We start from the raw sequence: 17430 nt of genomic DNA, 5'->3' as shown, positions 1-17430 counted from the left end.
GGACAACAGCCCACCAGATGGACACTCTCCCATCTGCCCTCAACCCCCCACAGCTCTGCCAATGCAGCTGAGGCCCGGGCTGCATCCTAGGACTGCATCCATGCCAACTAGGGACTGGAATGATACCATCACACTCATTTGCACTTGTAACCTGAATAGGGATTTGATTCCAGGCCTTCAGATGTGAAGAGTTACCCCATGATCCCACTTCTACTTCAAGAGCCCTCCCCTTTATGATGCATGACACAATCAGAGCTCTATGTCCATTTTGGTTTTGGGAATGTGGTAATCTCGTGTTAAACAAACCCGATGAGGGACTCTTTGATTTTCCCTTTTATAGAAATCTACCATGATGACTAAAGTAGGAAATGAAAGATAGACTCAGAATAATAGAAATATAGGGCTGAAAAGGATCTCAAGGAGTCATCTAATCCAGCCCCCCATGCTGAGGGTGGGCCAGGTATACCTAGACTATCCTTGAGAGGTGCTTGTCCAACCTGTTCTTAAAAACCTTCAGTGATGTGAATTCCAAAGAGCTTAACTATCTTTACAGTTAGAAAGCTTGTCCTAATATCTGACTTAAATATCCCTTGATGCAGTTTAAGCCCATTGCTTCTTGTCCTAGTGGACACGGGGAACAATTGATCACTGTCCTCTTTATAACAGCCCTTAACATATTTGAAGACTGTTATCGGGTCCCGCCCTCAGTTTTCTTTTCTCAAGACTAAACATGCCCAGTTTTTTTTTACCCTTTCCTCATGGGTCAGGGTTTCTAAATTTTGTAGTATTTGTTTTAGTCTCTTCTGGATTCTTTCCAACATGTCCACATCTTTCTTAAAGTGTGTCACTAGTACTAGGCTCAGGACAAACTCCTGCAGGATTTAACTATGTCCCCCCAGTTTGACAGTGAACTATTGATAACTGCCCCTTGAGTAAGGTCTTTCAACCGGTTGTGTACCCACTTTATAGTTATTTCATCTAGATGAATTTCTCCAGTATTCTTATGTGAATGACATGTGGGACTATGTCAAAAGCCTTACTAAAATCAAGATATATCACATCCACTGCTTGCACCTACCTACTGGGCCAGTAACCTTGTCAAAGAAGGAAATTGGTTTGGTTTGGCATGGTTTGTTCTTGACAAATCCACAATGCTTAATTTGTAATGAAAGTGGTGCCGGGGCTCAAGTAATTAGATCCCGGGGCTCAAGCAATTTTTTTACTTTCATAACTGAGGCAGCAAGCCCAGAGGTGCTGGGGCTATGAACTGCCAAGCGTATAGGTGCCAGAAGTCCTGGCACAAATTAAGCATTGCAAATCCATGTTGGCTCATACTATTAGCCTCTAGGTGTTTACGAATTGATTGTTTAATCATTTGTTCCAGTATCGTTCCAGGTATCGATGTTAGGCTGACTAGTCTATAATTCCCCGGGTCCACTTTGTTCCTCCTTTTAAAGTTTTGTACTATGGTTGTCCTTCTCGGGTCTTCTGGGACCCAACCTGCCCTTCATAAGTTCCCAAGGATAATTGCTAATGGCTCTGAGATTGCTTCAGTTAGGTCCTTAAGTACCCTATGGTGAATTTCATCAAGCCCTGCTGACTTGAATGCATCTAACTTATTCTTTAACCTGTTGAAGATGTTGCATGACTCCCAAAAGACATCAGTGTACTTAGATCACTGGCCAGTATGTGTTATACCAGTCTGCTACAGTTCCCAGCTGGGGATTCAGGCCCTGATCTGCAAGGGGCCTAACTCCTATTGATTGTAATGGGAGTTAGGGGCCTAAATACATTTTAGGATCTGGACCTTTAGCTCAAGTTGTAAAGGCTCCTCCTGTTAACTCAAAGGTCCCTGGTGATGACCAAGATAACAGTTGCTACATGTACACCCCACTCCCTTCTTCTAAAGAATCCAAGCCAGTGTCTGCTTTTTGTAATGACTAGCATAGTTTGCCTGAGACTCTGGGTCACACCTGGAGCTGATGCTGTTGCACCGTGGTTGGATTTGGCCTGCAGGCTCTGAAGAACAAGTCCTTACGCACCTTCAGGCTCTCCTGGAAAACACAGGCATCCCTACTTGTTGAGCTCATCCGCTTTGCTTTCTTTTCCCTTCACCGTAGACAGACTGTGATGTCATGCCCAGAACCCCTCTCCCCCACAGACTCCCCATTCCTTTGACACCTGCATAAGCTCCTCCATTTTCTCCATGCATTGGCTTTGCAGTTTGGGAGAATTTATTGAGGGAGATGAATTGATGAAGACCAGACGACAAAGGACCTGAGTATTAGGTTCACTCCTCCAAACAATGATTTCATTTATAGCCCCGAGCCTTCTTTAGAACTGTCACTTTAATATATACCAGTCCACCCTTCAACATAGTGCTGGAGTGGGAGCCTTTTGAAGCGCTGTCGAAGCGGAACCGGTCATATTTCACAATGACGGGGCACTTGCTAAACACATCCTCAGTGTTGGAAGCGAGCTCATTGTTTCGAAGATGGAACCCTGCCCTTACACCTCTAGGCTGTCTCCATAACTGCAGCCAGGTTCAGAAAAGCTACGCCTGAGGAAAGCTAGAGCCGCTCGAGGGAGCATCTCTCGGGGCAGAGGCGCCTGGCTGGATGCGGTAGCAGTGTGGGAGCGCAATGACGTTAGATAGATCAGAGAGTGTGAATTTTCTGGCTCACCAGGTGAGTTTTCCATCTGGCCTTTCCCGACAGTGCAACCAAAACACCATCTTAGGGGCATCCATGGAACAATGTTCCACTGCCATGCCTGCTGCTCTCTGCACCTTCACTTCCCATGCGCTTAATAATGTTCTCCGGAACCTGGCTTTGGGTCCTTATTTACCTCCCAGGAAAGAAAGATGCAAGTCCTCCCATTGTGCGGCCCTGGTGGGAGGAGCCCCATTCACTTCAGTGGGACCCCCTGAAGGAGTAAGCACTGCTCAGCGTGAGCAACGGTTGCAGAACCAAGACCTGGGAGAAATCTTAGCCCCAATGAGCTCAATGGGAGTTTTGCCACTGACTTCAATGGAGTGAGGATTTCACTTCCAGGGGTTGCCTTAGCCTTTCCTAGGGTCTACCACCATGTAGCCTCTCTCTGTGTCACACACACATTGCTTTGTGTGGGGGACACTTCAAAGTTACACTCATACTCCTGGCTGGAGAGAGGAGTTAGGATCTTCTTGAAGCCACATGGTTTTCTCATCTTCTTCCTCTGAACTCCTGGAGCCAAATTCAACCCTGATGTAAGTGGGTAGAATGGCTTTCAAGTCCCTAGTGTTTATTTGCTTGTCTTAACTTCTTCCTATCTCCAAGCACATCCCTAATGGGAAAGCTGGTAGGTTTCTGTAGACATTGCTCTAATAGAAGAATCTAATAGAGAATGACATAATTTCTATTGGTTTTTGACCCATCCAATAGAATTCTATAGCAGACATATTATTCGCTAATAAATTCTACAGGATGGGTCAATAGACCAATAGGAAAGTTCCCCCTTTCTGTTCAATTCTATAGGACTTTTCCGTAGACTCTAGCTTACAACCAGTACTCCACTTAAAGGCACAGCCACCTCTTCAAAGCATTCATATTCACCAAGTTCCACAAGTCCTGACACAGATGCACGCTTTGCCTTTTAATCTTTTACCAAATTTTGAAAGACAGGGGCCCAATTGTTGCTCCCTCCCCACCCCCGACCTGTGCTTGCAGCTACAAACCTTACACATGCTCAAGTAAATCAGGTAATTCTGCTCTTAACTACCCACTGTCATGCACAATTACCACATTTGTGGACGTCCTCTGGACTGCTGCCTTTGACACCATAACACTGAGTGGTTTCCGGTTCCCTGGTGATTTTCCCAGCCTGTCATTAATTTTAATGGCAGTGTCAGTCTCATTCAGAGGGAGCAGCCGGACCCTATGGGAATCTGCAGGAGGGCAGGACTTCCATGAAGCTCAGGTTGCAGATTGTGCCAGTGGCAAGAACTCCACCCTGAGCAGTGTTTGCTTTCAAAAGGAAGCGCCTAGCTGAATACGCTGAAGTATTTAAAACACAAATGAACTTGAAGTTTGCAGGGCTCGGAGGCTTTCACACTGTGGGATGTAGCGGCTTTACCATCAGCAGTTCTCCGGTGTCAGAACAGATTTACATAATACGCATGCAGAGGCCTTCTGACATATGATTCCTAGACAGGAACTACTCTTGCTAGTCAGACTTTCATTTCTTGGCTCCCCCTACCTGATCTTCCTCTAATTTTAGAGCTCTAAATTGGATTTGTACTGAGAGAGGCTGGAGGATCAGTCACGGAGGGCCAGGGCCAGCAGGAGTACTTTGTAGTCCAGAGTGAGACTGTTTTGCTTTTCTGATGCACTGCACCCTCTGCAGCTTTGCTGGGCGTTTATTTTATTTATTGATTTTATTTATCTATTTATTGTTGCAACAGACTTAAGGCGGCACAGAGTGCCCGCAAATGGTGCTCCTGGCTTGCACTCCACAAGCTATTTTCCTACGCTGGTGTTGCAAAGGCCCAGGGACGTTGCAAAGGCCCAGGGAAGTTGCAAAGAGGAACTCAGCAGCTGCGATATGAAGAGGCATATGGCTTGCCTATGCCTACCCTGGGAGCAGGATTCTTTGTGGTGCAAAATGCTGCCAGGCACAATATAGCAGGGCTGTCATCCGACTTGGTGGGTTGGAATGATGGTGGGAATGGGTGCTTGAGGGGTGGGGCCGGGCGGAGCAGTGTAGAACAGGCCCTGGGTTTGTTTGCACCCGTGAAGCATGACCTTGGTGCTCCATCCGTACAACTCCGGCCTGCAGATTCACCTCCCCCGCGTAAAACGAGACTTGCGTCCATTTGCAACCTCTTCGCTAGGACTCTGCAGTGCTAGTGCAGTTACACCAGTGCTAAAAGCCCCTGTGCAGACAAACCGCTGCTTCGGTGGCTGGATCCAGGTCATAAATACATAAAAATGAGGTTGCTGTGTATCATCATGATTGCTTCAAAACAAGCGAAACTTGAATGGCAAGACGGTTAGTTTACAGCTGGGCTGCCCAGAACAGCAGGCTTTGGCAGAGTCGCTGCTCCTATTTCTTTAGATTCAGTATTTTAGTGCAAGCGAAAACCGAAAGCAAATCCAGCTAGAGAAAGCTGAGGTTTCAAGTCCCAGCCTGCACGTCCACTGATTTACTTCAATCCTGTGACATCTGTTTTGCCATAATACATCAATGGAAACCATTATAAAAAAAAAAAAGGCACCCTGGTGTTCGGGATTGCCCATGTATATTGCTATGATTTGCTTTGACCACTGTGGAAAATGTCCAGGTCTATATTTCCCTTGCTATGCTAGCCCTTCCCCCCGTCCTGGGCATGATCAGCCACTGAGGGGGATAAGACCCTTTATTGTTCAATAGGTTCACCTTATCCCTGCTCCAATATAGCAGTGCAGGGCAGTTTCTCATGTATCCTCATCACAGGCCTCACTTTGGGCCCAATCCCGCAGCTTTACACAGTTAAATAGTCATGGAGCTGTAGGATCGGACTCTTTATGCCAAATCACAGCCAAAGCATTTGTAACACCGAGACCCCGGTCATCGGCGGGGCAGGATCGAACCTGGGACCTTTGGAGCTAAATACATGAGCCTCTACTGCAGTGGTCACCAACCGGTCGATCGCAACTGACTGGTCGATCCTAGAGGATCTCACAGTCGATCGCGATCTCTGGTGGTACAGCGTGACTGCCGCTAAGGCAGACTCCCTACCCTTGCCCCACGCCGCTCCCAGACGCGGTCAGTGCAGCCCTGGGGTGGAGGGAGGCAGTGGTCTTCCTCTGCGCACTGCTTTTGCCTGCAAGCACCACCCCCGCAGCTCCCATTGGCTGGGAGAGCTGCGGGGGTGGTGCTTGCAGAGAAGGGCAGCACGCGGAGCCACGTGTCCCCTGCCCCTCCCCAGGGGCCGCAGGAGAGTGTTGGCCCCTTCTGGGAGTGGTGTGGGGCCGGGGTAGGCAGGGAGCCTGCCTTAGCCTTACTCTGCTTAATATTAATATATTAAGCTTTGTTCTTCTATATCTGGGGATAACACCCTACCCTCCAAACATTAATTAATTGGGCCTCAATCCTTTGTGAAGTTGGTAGGGAACTGTTGTTACCCACATTTTATAGGGGGGTAAACTGAGGAGCACAAAGATTAAGGGACAAGACTAAGGCCACAGAGAGAGGCAAGAGCCGAGCCAGGAACAGAATTCAGAACACCTGACTCACACACCTATATTCTAACCCTTAGCTACAGTCCCTCCCCTTAACCAACTCTCTCTGTTTTGGAAATCAGGTTGAAAATAACCTGGAAAGACTTTTAATAAGTTTGATAACAATGCACATTACAGTATCAGGCAATATACACACTATTGTCTTATCAAGGTAACCCTATTCAGTCATCAGTGAGAGATTTTAAATTTTTGGTGCAGAAGAATATTCCACTGCCCTCTCTTGGATAGAACCGCTCAGCTCAGTGCCATAGACCCCGCACTGCTAACAACTAATGGAGATTCTCCTTCAGCTCAAGTGGCAGTGGCCTGTGTTTTTGGACAAGATGGCTGTCATGGTCTAGGGAGGAGTTTGATACTCGCTGAAGGGTTTGCCTGTTCCAAGTTTGTTTCAGCCTCTTTTAAAATATCATTTCTAAAGGCCACATGTTCATAACCAGATACAGGCAAAAGTACTTGTGCACCAGTTAAACTCCGTATTTCCATGCCTGGCTATTGGAAGACCAAGAATCCTCTTGCATTCCTGATCCCACATATGCATGCCAGTTTATGTATGCAAATAGGGCTTATGTGGGGGGAGGAGTGCATGAACATTTTGGAAGAGGAAACCTTTGCATGTTACATTGACGATTTGGCCCTAGCCCTCATTTTGCTTAGCTCTCTTTTAGCCCACAAAATTTATGCACTGTGGCTAATTGAATTGTGGGTAGCCAAGTTACTTGCACTTTGAAATTCTTGGTTGGCACTTTAGAGCTGATAGGTGGGTGGTTGAATGGCAGGCATTAAAAATGTGTCTTGCAAATTTGGCAAGCACAGCTAGGAACAATGGTCTCCATAGGGCTCAAAAATGCAATTCCCTCCTCATTCCAGCTCTTACTCTGCTCCCCACATGTCTTATTCCACAAACGATGCCTGGGCTTGTACAATTAAGGAAGAATAAAGCTTTTTGTCACAAGAATGAATTGTATCTGTGCTGTTATAAACTAGCAACTTCTGTTGCTGCTGAGTAATGCCAGGTTCGTGCATCTTGAGTCTGGGTAGTGAACATGCAAATAAACAGAAAAAATTTCTGCCCATTGGGCACGACGCAGATAATGAAGTCCTTAATTGAACTGGCTTTTTTCTGCAACATTATTTATAAGAATGGCGTGTGCTCCAGTGTTTCAGACTTACAAAGCAGAACCAAATATTTGGTACTCCCTTGCGCTGCCCGGCTAGCTTTCCCTACTGAAAAGTTCCAAATTAAAGCATCTTTTAAAAACAGGGAGGGTCACACTAAAGGTAGTCAGGAGCAGCTGGCATTGTTATTGTCAGGCAGGTGGAAATGAATGGAAGGATGTCCCGGTTTTCAACAAAACGACTCTTTTCTCGGAATTGACAGAAAGCATCTACTAACAGGTTAATATTAGTCAGACTTTGCTCCTCTTTGCAGGTTGCCTGTCGGCTTCTTCTTGACTCTTAACAACCTTTGTGCCAGGCCTCAGATTTCTTAGGGCCAAGAATTAAGACAAGTCTTGGTGTTAAGGCAAAGAGAGACTAGCTGGATTGAACACATTCATTCTGTCTGCCTAAAAAGATCTGAAGTTTCCCAAGCCCTGCAGATATTAAACCTGGAATGGATTATTTGTGAGTTGTCTCTCAAAGAGCACTAGCACCATCCTTATTCCCACACCTCCTTTTTCTGTGATCTTGTTGACTCTTGAGCTAAGTAGGGTCAAACCAGGGGAGCCTTGATTTGGGAAATCTCTCATCACGAACCAGGTGCTGCTGGAAGCAGGGTTGGTAATCTGGTGTGTGACATTCTGAGTCAGTATGGAGCCAGAGCTCCGGGCACTGTGCTGCTAGAGGTAAGATAAGAGGCTGTGTGGGGTGTCAGGGAGCCAGCTCCAGCTTCCTCATTCTTGGGCCAGTCTTGATGAATTTTAAAGCTGCTGCCAGGCAGCTTTATAGCCTGCCACTGGAATGAAGCCTAACCAGTGGAAGCCCTCTTCTGCCCCCGACACCTCCTCTACACCAGTAGCAGGAGGGCAGAGAAGCAAGATCTGGCTGCAGTGCAGATGCACCAGTGGAGGAGGCCATTTGCAGCTGGATTATAACCCCTTCGTGCCACCTCACAAAGAGCCCACCACACTGGCTAGAGCTGAAGTCTTTATGGTCAGGAAATATTTCCCTTTTCACAACAGCAGGGGTGATAAACCCCAGAGTCCTGGTCCAGTGCCATCTTGGGTCATTACATTCTGCCCCCATAAAATCCGACTGTCATTTCCAGTGACTAGTCCTCTTCACTTCAGTATAGCTTCATATTCACTCAACAACCCCCAAAACAGAATCATTTTGGTAAGTAATATTCCTACTGCGTAAGGGGGATAGAGGTTAGAATCTGGAAAAATACCCCATCATTCTTGCTCACAGAAGAAAGGGTAAGCAACAGCCCAATGCACCTCACTCCCCTTCACCCCCCGCATGCTCGGATCGATCCGTTTCTTCTTATTGGTACAGCTACCAGAACTGCCCATCACCATGGCATCTAGGCTAGCATTCCCAGAGCGACAAGATAGCTGCTGATCAGAAGCCTCCTCTATGTCTTGCAAGTGCAAATGGCTAGTCAATACTTGGAAAGAGCTTTGACGACTTAAAGCACCCTATTGGCTTATTCATTATTTAAATAAACTCAGCACAAAAACCCTGCAATCCTTTTAGCTAGGCATTTATACTGGTCAGCAAAATCCAGAGAATAACTAGCTAGGAAAGCGTTCTCTCTTTTATGAACACACACATGCACTCTGCATTGCTGCCTGGCACAGTACATTGCTGTCAGGCAGGGCTAGGTCAATGCTATCCTGGGTGAAGTATACTGTTTCCTTCAATACCATCCCCATCTCATCCCTGCTCTGGCCACCTCCCTGCCTCTCAGGGCTGCTCGCTCAGGTGGTTGTGTAATACATTGCTGTGATCTGCCCGAGATGCTCTGCATCAAAAAACCTTCCCTTTCTCAGACCTCCTTGGGACTGTTTATTAGCTGCATGTTCCTTCAGGTTAATGGAATGTGATAGCATGAAGTGCAGAACAGGTCCACAGGGCCATAAAGAAGCCTTGTCGCCAAGCGCACCTACACAATACACATACCAGGGCACTCAAGCAGTTACTCATAGTAAGATTTGCTCGAGTCTACAGTGTTCATATGATTCTATAATCATAGAATATCAGGGTTGGAAGGGACCTCAGGAGGTCATCTAGTCCAACCCCCTGCTCAAAGCAGGACCAATCCCCAATCAAATCATCCCAGCCAAGGCTTTGTCAAGCCTGACCTTAAAAACTTCCAAGGAAGGAGATTCTACCACCTCCCTAGGTAACGCATTCCAGTGTTTCACCACCCTCCTAGAGAAAAAGTTTTTCCTAATATCCAACCTAAACCTCCCCCACTGCAACTTGAGACCATTACTCCTTGTCCTGTCCTCTTCTACCACTGAGAATAGTCTAGAACCATCCTCTCTGGAACCACCTCTCAGGTAGTTGAAAGCAGCTATCAAATCCCCCCTCATTCTTCTCTTCTGCAGACTAAACAATCCCAGTTCCCTCAGCCTCTCCTCATAAGTCATGTGTTCCAGACCCCTAATCATTTTTGTTGCCCTTCGCTGGACTCTCTCCAATTTATCCACATCCTTCTTGTAGTGTGGGGCCCAAAACTGGACACAGTACTCCAGATGAGGCCTCACCAATGTCGAATAGAGGGGAACGATCACGTCCCTCGATCTGCTCGCTATGCCCCTACTTATACATCCCAAAATGCCATTGGCCTTCTTGGCAACAAGGGCACACTGCTGACTCATATCCAGCTTCTCATCCACTGTAACCCCTAGGTCCTTTTCCGCAGAACTGCTGCCTAGCCATTCGGTCCCTAGTCTGTAGCTGTGCATTGGGTTCTTCCATCCTAAGTGCAGGACCCTGCACTTATCCTTATTGAACCGCATCAGGTTTCTTTTGGCCCAATCCTCCAATTTGTCTAGGTCCCTCTGTATCCTATCCCTGCCCTCCAGCGTATCTACCACTCCTCCCAGTTTAGTATCATCCGCAAATTTGCTGAGAGTGCAATCCACACCATCCTCCAGATCATTTATGAAGATATTGAACAAAACCGGCCCCAGGACCGACCCCTGGGGCACTCCACTTGACACCAGCTGCCAACTAGACATGGAGCCATTGATCACTACCCGTTGAGCCCGACAATCTAGCCAACTTTCTACCCACCTTATAGTGCATTCATCCAGCCCATACTTCTTTAACTTGCTGACAAGTATAATGTTGGGCAAGCTCTTATATTTTCATGCTTCCATCACGTTCACAGGATTCTTCAAATGCAAACAATGGAGTCAGTGTTCTGATTAATGCTTTTTGTTCTAAATGCAGCTTTCGGTTCATTCGTGAGGAGCGATGGCAGAATTTAGGGCCTGATCCTGCGAGGTATTAAGCACTGTCATGGGCCTGCAGTCTAGTGGGTCAAACACGGGGCTGGGAGTAAAGATGTCTGAGTTCTATTTCCACCTCTGCCATTTACTCACTGTGTGATCTTGGGCAAGCCACTGAACCTCTCTGCGCCTCAGTTTCCCTCTCAACTGGATGGGAAGAAGAATACTTTTTGGCAGGGTGTAGTGAGAATGAGTGACTGTTTCTAAAAGTGCTTGATTGAAAGACACTAAGTATCCTTACTGTCTGTCCATTGCAGAGGCACATACAGCTACTGTTAAACAAGTTGGAGATTCTACTTCTTGTGGGTAAGATGGCTCACTTCTCTGGTTTAGAAAACAAAAGGCTTGATTTTGCATTTGTTGGAGCAGTAAGCCAGCCTGCAAACCAAAGTTACTACTACAAAGCTAATCTAGTCAGATGTTAAACTGAAGTTGTCCTAATGCACTGCATATTTGCTGACTGGTTAGAACATGTTCATCCCATTCCCTTTCTCACCAAATTTTAGGAGGCAAAGACATTTGTATTAGGCCATGTTTGAATAAGGCTTTAGGAGTCCAAATTTTCTCTTCCCCCATGTTCTGACCCAGTCCGCCAGGCAAATTAAATTCCCTATTCAGCAAGATACTTTAGCACATGCCCATGGACATCACAGGGACAATTCACATGCTTACAGTTCGGCATGTGCTTAAATATCTTGCTGAATAGGTGCCTTAGCTGTGTCATTGACAGTGTGGTAAAAACAGCCATGCAATCCTATGGCTAGATGATACTGCAGACTGGAAACAAGCTGCTATACAAGAATAGGATTTGGGGGGTCATAGTGGATCACAAGCTAAATATGAGTCAACAGTGTAACACTGTTGCAAAAAAAGCAAACATCATTCTGGGATGTATTAGCAGGAGTGTATTAAAGAAGACATGAGACGTAATTCTTCCTTTCGACTCCACATTGATTAGGCCTCAGCTGGAGTATTGTGTCCAGTTCTCGGTGCCACATTTCAGGAAAGATGTGGAGAAACTGGAGAAAGTCCAGAGAAAAGCAGCAAAAGTTATTAAAGATCTAGAAAACATGACCTATGAGGAAAGATTGAAAAAACTGGGTTTGTTTAGTCTGGAGAAGAGAAGACTGAGAGGGGACATGATAACAGTTTTCAGAACTGTTAAGGTTGTTACAAGGAGGAGGGAGAAAAATTGTTCTCCTTAACTTCTGAGGGTAGGACAAGAAGCAATGGGCTTAAATTGCAGCAAGGGTGGTTTAGGTTGGACATTAAGAAAAACTTCCTGTCAGGGTGGTTAGGCACCAGAATAAATTGCCTAGGGAGGTTGTGGAATCTCCATCACTGGAGATTTTTAAGAGCAGGTTAGACAAACACCTGTCAGGGATGGTCTAGGTAATACTCAGTCCTGCCATGAGTGCAGGGGACTGGACTAGATGACCTCTCGAGGTGCCTTCCAGGCCTACGATTCTATGAATATCTCAACTCAAACTGGGAGAAAGAAGTGTGTCTGACACCATGGAAGGTGTGGGAGAACCTTCTTCCCACCACAGTCAACCAGCCCTAACAGTACATTTACCTCTCTAAGGTCCAGTTCCTCCAGTGCTCCTCCTGGGGCAGTGAGATTTGAACGGGTCCTGGGAACAGATTATCTCTGCTAGCTAGTTTCCTTTTGGGACATTGTAATGATGTGCCCCAGTGCAAACCCCACAGCCAAACATCCTCAGAGTTTCAGGGCTTTGGAATCCAGGTCTGCAGTTGGCAGTTTGAGCTCCTCTGTACACGATCCATGCTGGAAATTCAGTTGTTTCTCTTTCTAGGCATTAAATAGCTTTTCTGATGAAAAATTCACCACACCTCTACCCAGCCTAACAATAGCAGAGTGGATAATACAATACAGACGATGCTGAGAAGCGGGAATCTAATATCCTACCAATGATGAAAAGACATCTCTATGCTAAAGAAAATGACAAAGATTGTCTGACTATTACAACATTCATTTAAAAAGTGATTTCCCCAACTCCAACACATTCATTCTTTCTCCAGCACAGCTCTTTGATTTCCTCTCCTAGGAAGGATGGCAACTGATGGTTTATGCAAGGATTTGTGACTTCTGAAAAGTGTGAAAGAAAAGCTTTGCAAGAGCCACTACTATTGAGTCAGGTAGTCACTGAAGGAGTCCTCTGCTTGTGCCCTTCTAGCCAACTGCACAGAAGATAACGGGCAGTCATCAATTTCTATGATGTCCCCCAAGGTTCAATCCTTGGTGTCCTCAGCCTATGAATTTTAATACCTTCTAGGGCTCCCATTAACAAGGCATCTCAGTAATGCCAAGATTTTCAAAACTAATAGGCCAGATTCTCCCTTCACTTACACCTGTTTTACCCCAGTGGAACTCCATTGATGTCAGTGGATTTACTGCTGATGATTTACACTGGCATAGGAAGGGCAGAATAAAGCCCTGTTAGTTTGCTTAAGGTATTTTCCCACCCATCTATGTGGGCTTCCATTTACTGCTGCCATGGCAAGTGAGTGCAGCTCATGCATTAAGGGGTGTGTCATAAACATACAGCTAAGGGTAGCATAAAATCCCTTCTTGACCTGTAAGGGGTTAAGAAGCTCAAATAACCTGGTTGGCACCTGACCAAAAGGACCAATAAGGGAAGAAGATCCTTTCAAATCTGGGGGGGGAGGTTTTGTTTTGTGTTTTCTTTTGTTGTTCTCTCTGGGACAGAGAGGGACGAGGGCAGGAAAAACCATCTCCTACAACGCTACCTGAAATAAGCATCCAAGATTACAAAAATTGTAAGTAATAGCAAGGAAATGCGTTAGCTTATCTTTTGTTTTAGCTTGTGAATTTTCCCTATGCTAAGAGGGAGGTTTATTCCCGTTTTTTTGTAACTTTAAGGTTTTGCCGAGAGGGGAATCCTCTGTGTTTTAAATCTATTACCCTATAAAATTACCTTCCATCCTGATTTTACAGAGGTGTTTCTTTTACTTTTTTCTTTATAATAAAGTTCTGTTTTTAAGAACCTGATTGGTTTTTAGTGTCCTAAAAACCCAAGGGTCTGGTCTGTGCTCACCTTGTTTACCTATTTGGTTGGTATACTATTCTCAAGCCTCCCCAGGAAAGGGGGTGAAGGGGCTTGGGGGGATATTTTGGGGAAACAGGAACTCCAAGTGGTCCTTTTCCTGAATCTTTGTCTAACTCACTTGGTGGTGGCATCGATACCGTCCAAGGACAAGGAAGAATTTGTGCCTTGGGGAAGTTTTTAACCTAAGCTGGTAGAATTAAGCTTAGGGGGTCTTTCATGCGGGTCCCCACATCTGTACCCCAGAGTTCAGAGTGGGGAGGGAACCCTGACAGGGTGCCATTCTGAGAGGGATCCCTGCCAGGGCTTGATGTGCATGAACATAGTTACGCACTGTGGCTTCCCTGCCTGCCATGAATGCTCAATATAACATATGCTTTTAATGTTAAAAGACATCTTTTATGAATAGTGCCTGTCCATGTCCAGAGCCTCAATACACATTGCCTGTGGGACACACAGAGGGGTGTGAATTAATCTGAGCACAGGACTGGGAGCAGGAACCCCTGAACTCTACTCCCAGCTCTGACACTGGCTCCTTTGGGCAAATCAATTAACCTGCCTGCCTGAGTTTCTCCAGATGAGTATTAGGGATAATAATGCTTACCCTGCCGCACAGGGTGGATTGTAAAGAGTAATTTTTTGGTATCATAAAGCCTGTCTCCTCCTCTGCAGATGTAGAATGGCCTACAGTTATTTTATTTATAGGCACTTCCAGGGCACATATCACCACAATACTGGCAGGGTTTCTTCAATCCTGCCAGTACACAGAATGGAGGGGAGAAGGCTATGGGAGAGTCTAGCCCACCTGGGCAAAACTGCCATGCATGACAGAGTGCACAGTGGACACCACCTCTACTAGAGCAGCAATTTCACTGGTGGCTTCCTTCTTCCTGCTGGGAGGATGGGGGATGAGGAAAGGGAAGATCCCATCCATGCACCCCCACAGAAGCATCTTGCATAAAGCCCATTGACTGCCCCTTGCACAGGAGTCCAGGTTTTGGACCCTAGCATTTGCAAAGCAATTATAAGCTCTACAGTGCTATATAACTGCCCAGTGTTTTTACTGCCCCAATGAGCATTGTCCAGCAGACACACTGAGGGTGCTGGACCTGGCAGCAGGGAGATACCACACTGGGATGTGCTGAGGGTGTGGGAATCTCACAGCATTGTGAGCATGGGAAAGAAACCACAGCAATCTGATGTCCAGTTCTCTGTAGGGGAAAGGAGAGCAAACTCCTTTCTATCCAGGAACAAAGAGACGATTGATTTAGGGTAGGGAAGAGAGACAGGTAAGAAAACCCCAATGATCCAGCTTTAAGTTATTTGTTATCAAGTGCATTCATGGTTTGGTTTGGCGCAATACTTGAATCAGCTAAATACTTTCTGTAAAACTTGTTGGATTTAAAACAGTGCAAATGGAGCAATAGAAATGTTGCATTTAATAATGTCTATCTCTTCCATAGAGCACTTCATCCTTAGATCTCAGAGCTCTTTACAAAGGAAAGAAACAACATTGTCCCCCATTTTGCAGATGGGGAAACTGAGGCACACAGCATGGAAAGCGACTTGCCCAAATTCAGTCAGAACTGTGAAAAGAATCTAGGCCTTGTGAGTCCCAACCCATTGCCCCATCCACTAGCCCACACTGCCTGCTGTGTTAAAACACTTCCGTAACAATTCCTGGCTGTGCAATGTTGTGAGCGGTCAGCGCTATACAGAAAGGAAACAGAAAGGTGAGAAAGCAAGTTTTGTTTTCTTGGACCCTTCAAGCCACAAAAGCAAAAGTATTCCAAGAAAGCTGCCACCTTGGCCCTACAGAGAGCCACCTCATTGTGATTGCAGCACCCATGCTATTAAAGTCCACCCACTCCTCAGAGACCTCTGCGGTACAGCAGGGGAGTTGTGGATGGAGTGGACAATGACTCAGTGCCCACTGCAGCTGTTTAACATAGAATCCAGTAGACAACAGCTGTCCTTTGTTTTTTGTTTTTTGTTTACACTTTTCCCATCCTGTCCCAGTTGTTCCAGTGCCATTCTGCATGGGCTTCTCCAAAGGTCCCGACCCATGTTTTCCAAACACTGGCATCCATGAACAAGCCTGTTAGTGTAGGTTGTAGCAGCCTGTTCAGATCCCTAACCCAGTGGCAAATCTGTTTATTTCAGTTTGATTTAGATTTGATTGACATGTTCTGAATTTGAAATTCCAGTGACATTTCACACCAAAATTTCAAACATAGTTTTGTTTGTGAAAATCTCCCTCTCCTTGCCCCTAATTTTTGACTAGCTGGAGCTCGATTTAGCAAAAGGACCAACATGGACAACCAAGACCAAAAACCAGAGAAATGGAATTACGACTCAATGTGGATCTCTGCTGGCTTGGTTAGCTCATGTGCTTTTCCAAGCTGTCTCCCTCTCCCTTTGCAGCAGGCAATGAATCCAGCTGATGCAGTAGAAATCCAACTTTCTCTAGATCTCCTACCAAAACTGGAAGGAGGGAAAAAACCCTTCTGGATTATAGCCCTGAATCCCTGAACAGCTCCACACATTCAGTTAAAGATTGAACAGGACCTGATACAAGGTACTGAGTGACAGGTCTATACTCCTGAGCGCATAAGTGCTTTCCCTCCGCAACTCTTCCTCCATTGTGGGCACAAAACTAGTCAGCTCTTTCCCCGCTTGCTCTGTGACATTGCACGGGATGTCGTGGATAGATAAAGGTCACTCCATGCACAATATTACTCACGCTGTGTTACTGCTCCTCTCTCTCTCTCGACTCCTCCGGCAGTCGCTTGTGTTAAGTCGTGGACAATCGCCAGTCATTTGGTACACGGGAGATAGACGTGAGCAGTGTGGGTGAACTTGCACAGACAATAAGCCATAATTTTTTCTTTTCAGTCCAACTTGCTCTACTGGTTTACGTTTCTTTAACCCAGCAGCAGAAAGGCGGCACCGCTTAATCAAAGCTGTCAAACAGGTTCTGCTATAATACAAAAAAGTGGCAAGACCAGTTTGTTATGAACTCAGATAGAGATTTGATTGTTTTCCCATAATTATAGTTCAACTTGTGCTCTTGGTTGAACTCAGTCGTGTTAACAAACTGGCCCACTGAAATAATGCATCTGCCGTTAAGGTGGGATTTTTTTCTTCTTTTTACATAAGGTAGCTGTTTCAGAGAGAAAGCACAACGGCATCCTGTTTAATCCTTCTACTCACATTCAGTTGGTACAAGCTGCTTAAAAGGCCTCCGACTCCACCGTTCTGTGCACATTAGGGATTTTTTGGGGAAAATTATTATTGTTACAATAGAGCCACGCAGCCCCAGTTGTGATGGGGGGCCCACTGTGCTAAGAGAGACAGTCATTGTACCAGAGAGCTTACAATCTACACAGAAAAGAAAGACAAAAGGTGTGGGGGAAACTGAGGCACAGAGAAGCAAAGGACCCACCCAAGGCCATTGGCAGAGCTTGAATTACAACACCGGTCTCCTGACTCCCCAGCAAGTGCACAATCCACTAAACCATGTTCTCCTAATCACTTGTGGTCGCACCGCCTTTGGTGCCCCTCCAAGAGTGGGAATGCTAGTGAAGACAGACAGGACCATATTTTTAACCACCCTAC

General features: G+C 46.0%; 1 protein-coding gene across 1 annotated transcript in view; it reads right to left on the bottom strand.

Moving 5' to 3' along the window:
- RBBP8NL (RBBP8 N-terminal like) overlaps window positions 1–16736 on the bottom strand; it is a 47773-nt gene extending 31037 nt beyond the window's left edge. Inside the window, exon 1 of the mRNA XM_074969593.1 lies at window positions 16556–16736. The gene's annotated coding sequence lies outside the window, so the exon portion shown is untranslated. The remainder of the gene's footprint in view (window positions 1–16555) is intronic.
- Between the last annotated feature and the right edge of the window lie 694 nt (window positions 16737–17430).

The sequence above is a fragment of the Natator depressus genome, chromosome 13, assembly GCF_965152275.1.
Source record: "Natator depressus isolate rNatDep1 chromosome 13, rNatDep2.hap1, whole genome shotgun sequence".
NCBI classification, from domain to species: domain Eukaryota; kingdom Metazoa; phylum Chordata; order Testudines; family Cheloniidae; genus Natator; species Natator depressus.
The sequence above is the reverse complement of the archived record's forward strand: the minus strand, read 5'-3'. Positions and strand labels throughout refer to the sequence as shown.